Source organism: Arachis stenosperma, chromosome 4 (genome assembly GCF_014773155.1).
Source record: "Arachis stenosperma cultivar V10309 chromosome 4, arast.V10309.gnm1.PFL2, whole genome shotgun sequence".
Classification (NCBI taxonomy): Eukaryota; Viridiplantae; Streptophyta; class Magnoliopsida; order Fabales; family Fabaceae; genus Arachis; species Arachis stenosperma.
The window spans coordinates 114,117,338-114,122,734 of NC_080380.1; the positions used below are offsets into that span (position 1 = coordinate 114,117,338).

Sequence of the window (5,397 nt, forward strand, 5' to 3'; positions counted from 1 at the left end):
ATATATCATCCATAACCATTTGAGTCTGCCTGACTAAGATTTACAAGGTGACCATAGCTTGCTTCATACCAACAATCTCTGTGGGATCGACCCTTACTCGCGTAAGGTTTATTACTTGGACGACCCAGTGCACTTGCTGGTTAGTGGTGCGAAGTTGTGTTTATGCCATGGTATTGAGCACCAAGTCTTTGGGGCCATTACTAGGGATTATTTGAGTTGTGAAAAGTAGTGATCACAATTTCGTGCACCAAGTTTTTGGTGCCGTTGCCGGGGATTGTTTCGAGTATGGACAACTGACGATTCATCTTGTTGCTTAGATTAGGTATTTTTCAGAGTTCTTAAGAATGAATTCTTGTGTTTCAAAGTGATGATCTTATCATCACCAAAGCTGATTGATTCTCATCAATTTAGCTCTTGAATGCAATGTCCTGCTGAAGCTTGGCTATCCATGTCTAATTCCTTTAGACTGAAGCTTTAGACTAACATTGCATGATTCCTGGAATTCTCATTAAGAATTTTGATACCTTTATTTTCTTTTCCACTTAATTTTCGAAAAAACCAAAAAAAAAAATTACAAAATCATAAAAACCAAAAATATGTTATGTCTCTTATTGAGACACTAGTCTCATTTTAAGTTTGGTGTCTTGCATGCATTGTTTATTTGATCTTGGTTCTATTTTCAAGTCAATAATACAGGGAACTGAAGATTCAGTACATGCAGCAGAGGAATTATACAGAAAAAAGCGGGGCATTCAAAATGCCCGGTGAAGAAGGCAGACTGGCGTTTAAATGCCAGCCAGGGTGCCTGGCTGGGTGTTCAACGCCCAAAAGGGTAGTGCTTTGGGCGTTAAACGCCAGAATGTGCACCATTCTGGGCGTTTAACGCCAGGATGGCACAAGAGGGAAGATTTTGTTTTTAATGCAAATTTTTTTCAAGTTTTCAAAGTTTTTCAAAATCAAATCTTTTTCAAATTATATCTTTTCAATCAAATCTTTTTCAAAATCAATTTCTTTCCATTTTCAAAGATACTTGCTAACAATTAATGATTTGATTGAACATCTCAAGTATGTTGCCTTTTCTGTTGAGAAAGGCTTAATGTTTGAATCATATCTTTTCTTGTTAGCCAAGTCAGTAATTTTTAAAATCAAATCTTTTCAAATTGTTTTTCAAATCATATCTTTTTAATCACATCTTTTTCAAAATAGTTTTCAATCATATCTTTTAGATTTCTAATTTCAAAATCTTTTTCAAAAATCACTTGATTTCTTTTTCACTCTTGGTTTTCAAAAATCAATTAGTGTTTTTCAAAATGTTTTTAAAATCTTTTATTTAATTTTCAAAAATTTCTTCCGCTCTTCTCACATCCTTCTATTTATGGAGTACCACTCCTCCTCAATGCACAATTCGAACTCTATCTCACTAAAGTTTGAATTCTTCTACCTCTTCCTTCTATTTTTCTGTTCCTCTGACACCTCAAGGAATCTCTATACTGTGACATAGAGGATTCCACATTTTTCTTGTTCTCTTCTCTTTCATATGAGCAGGAGCAAAGACAAAAGCATTCTTGTTGAGGCTGACCCTGAACCTGAAAGGACCTTGAAGCGAAAGCTAAGAGAAGCTAAAGCACAACTCTCTGTAAAGGACCTAACAGAAATCTTCAAAGAAGAAGAACCCATGGCAGCCGAAAACAACAATAATGTCAACAATGCAAGGAAGGTGCTGGGTGACTTTACTGCACCTACTCCCGACTTCTATGGGAGAAGCATCTCTATCCCTGCCATTGGAGCAAACAACTTTGAGCTTAAGCCTCAATTAGTTTCTCTAATGCAACAGAATTGCAAGTTCCATGGACTTCCATTGGAAGATCCTCATCAGTTTTTAGCTGAGTTCTTGCAAATCTGGGACACTGTCAAGACTAATGGGGTTGACCCTGAGGTCTACAGACTTATGCTATTCCCTTTTGCTGTAAGAGACAGAGCTAGAATATGGTTGGACTTACAACCTAAAGACAGTCTGAACTCTTGGGAAAAGCTAGTCAATGCCTTCTTGGCAAAGTTCTTTCCACCTCAAAAATTGAGTAAGCTTAGAGTGGAAGTCCAAACCTTCAGACAGAAGGAAGGAGAATCCCTCTATGAAGCTTGGGAAAGATACAAACAATTGATCAGAAAATGTCCTTCTGACATGCTTTCTGAATGGAGCATCATAGGTATTTTCTATGATGGTCTGTCTGAACTGTCCAAGATGTCTTTGGATAGCTCTGCTGGAGGATCTCTTCATCTGAAGAAGACTCCTGCAGAAGCTCAAGAACTAATTGAAATGGTTGCAAATAACCAATTCATGTACACTTCTGAAAGGAATCCTGTGAACAATGGGACAAATCAGAAGAAAGGAGTTCTTGAGATTGACACTCTGAATGCCATACTGGCTCAGAACAAAATATTGACTCTGCAAGTCAATTTGATTTCTCATAGTCTGTCTGGAATGCAAAATGCACCAAGCAGTACTAAGGATGCTTCATCTGAAGAAGAAGCTTATGATCTTGAGAACCCTTCAATTGAAAAGGTGAATTACATGGGAGAACCCTATGGAAACACCTATAATTCTTCGTGGAGAAATCATCCAAATTTCTCATGGAAGGATCAACAGAGACCTCAACAAAGTTTCAACAACAATAATGGTGGAAGAAACAGGTTTAGCATAGCAAGCCTTTTCCATCATCTTCTCAGCAACAGACAGAGAGTTCTAAGTAAAACCACTCTGACTTAGCAACCATCGTCTCTGATCTAATCAAAACTACTCAAAGTTTCATAACTGAAACAAGGTCCTCCATTAAGAATTTAGAGGCACAATTGGGTCAGCTGAGCAAGAAAATTACTGAACTCCCTCCTAGTACTCTTCCAAGCAATACAGAAGAAAATCCAAAAGGAGAGTGCAAGGCCATCAACATGGCCGAATTTGGAGAGGAGGAAGAGGTAGTGAACGCCATTGAGGAAGACCTCAAGGGGCGTCCACTGGCCTCCAATGAGTTCCCTAATGAGGAACCATGGGAATCTGAGGCTTACACTGAGACCATAGAGATTCCATTGGATTTACTTCTGCCATTCATGAGCTCTGATGAGTATTCTTCCTCTGAAGAGGATGAGTATGTCACTGAAGAGCAAGTTGCTAAATACCTTGGAGCAATCATGAAGCTAAATGACAAGTTATTTGGTAATGAGACTTGGGAGGATGAACCCCCTTTGCTCACCAAAGAACTGGATGACTTATCTAGGCAGAGATTACCTCAAAAGAGACAAGATCCTGGGAAGTTTTCAATACCTTGTACCATAGGCACCATGACCTTTAAGAAGGCTCTATGTGACTTAGGGTCAAGTGTAAACCTCATGCCTCTCTCTGTAATGGAGAAGCTAGGGATCTTTGAGGTACAAGCTGCAAGAATCTCACTAGAGATGGCAGACAACTCAAGAAAACAAGCTTATGGACTTGTGGAGGATGTTTTGGTAAAGATTGAAGACCATTACATCCCTGCTGATTTCATAGTCCTAGAGACTGGGAAATGCATGGATGAATCCATCATCCTTGGCAGACCTTTCCTAGCCACAGCAAAGGCTGTGATTGATGTTGATAGAGGAGAATTGATTATTCAAGTGAATAAAGAATCCTTTGTGTTTAAGGCTCAAGGATATCCCTCTGTCACCATGGAGAGGAAGCATGAAGAGCTTCTCTCAAAACAGAGTCAAACAGAGCCCCCACAGTCAAACTCTAGGTTTGGTGTTGGGAGGCCACAACCAAGCTCTAAGTTTGGTGTTGAACCCCCACATTCAAACTCTAAGTTTGGTGTTGGGAGGTTCCAACATTGCTCTAAGTATCTGTGAGGCTCCATGAGAGCCCTCTGTCAAGCTACTGACATTAAAGAAGAGCTTGTTGGGAGGCAACCCAATGTTATATTTAATCTATTTTCCTTTGTTGTTTTATATTTTCTGTAGGTTGATGATCATGAGAAGTCACAAAATAAATTGAAAAAGTAGAAAAAGAATGAAAAACAGAAAGAAAAATAGCACACCCTGGAGGAGAACTTGCTGGCGTTTAAACGCCAGTGAAGTTAGCAAATGGGCATTTAACGCCCAGTCTGGCACCATTCTGGGCGTTTAACGCCAGAAAGGGGCACCAGACTGGCGTTAAACGCCAGAAAAGGGCAAGCACCTGGCGTTAAACGCCAAAAATGGGTACCAGCCCGGCGTTTAACGCCAGAATTGGCAAAGGGTGCATTTTTGCTCGCCACTTGGTGTAGGGATGATTTTTCCTTGACACCTCAGGATCTGTGGACCCCACAGGATCCCCACCTACCCCACCACCCTCTCTCTTCTTCACCCATTCACCAATCACCTCAACCACTCTTCCCCAAAATCCCCTCACCTATCAAATCCCATCTTTCTCTTCACCACTCACATCCATCCTTCATAAAACCCCACCTACCTCACCATTCAAAATTCAAACCACTTTCCCACCCAAACCCACCCATAATGGCCGAACCCTACCCCTCTCTTCACCCCTATATAAACCCATCTTCACTCCTTCATTTTCACACACCTTAAACACTACTTCTCCCCCTTTGGCCGAACCATAAGCCATCTCCATCTCCTCTATTTCTTCTTTTTCTACTCTCTTCTTTCTTCTTTTGCTCGAGGACGAGCAAACCTTTTAAGTTTGGTGTGGTAAAAGCATTGCTTTTTGTTTTTCCATAACCATTTATGGCATCCAAGGCCGGAGAAACCTCTAGAAAGAGGAAAGGAAAGGCAAAAGCTTCCACCTCCGAGTCACGGGAGATGGAGAGATTCATCTCAAGGGTGCATCAAGACCACTCCTATGAAGTTGTGGCCTTGAAGAAGGTGATCCCCGAGGTCCCTTTCAAACTCAAAAAGGGTCAACTTTGATCAAAGGTTGGACCAAGTCCTCATACATCTGTGAAGAGGGCGCCCAATAGAAGAGAGATTCAAGAGGGAAGCTGGTTCAACTGAAAAGGCATGACCTCAAGCCCGTGGCTAGGGGATGGTTGGAGTTTATCCAACGCTCAATCATTCCCACTAGCAACCGGTCCGAAGTTACTCTAGACCGGGCCATCATGATTCATAGTATCATGATTGGAGAGGAAGTGGAAGTTCATGAGGTTATAGCCCAAGAACTCTATAAGGTGGCGGACAAGTCCTCTACCTTGGCAAGGTTAGCCTTTCTTCATCTCATTTGTCACCTCTGTTATTTAGTTGGAGTGGACATAGAAGGAGACATCCTCATTGATGAGGACAAGCCCATCACTAAGAAAAGGATGGAGCAAACAAGAGATCCCACTCATCATGAAATCCCTGAGATGCCTCAAGGGATGCACTTTCCTCCACAAA

The 5,397-nt window shown here is 41.1% G+C and overlaps 1 non-coding gene across 1 annotated transcript; it reads right to left on the reverse strand.

Moving 5' to 3' along the window:
• Positions 1-2,080: 2,080 nt before the first annotated feature.
• LOC130977743 (small nucleolar RNA R71) lies at positions 2,081-2,188 on the reverse strand. The gene has a single exon (XR_009085421.1). It is a non-coding gene; the product is annotated as a small nucleolar RNA R71 (small nucleolar RNA).
• Between the last annotated feature and the right edge of the window lie 3,209 nt (positions 2,189-5,397).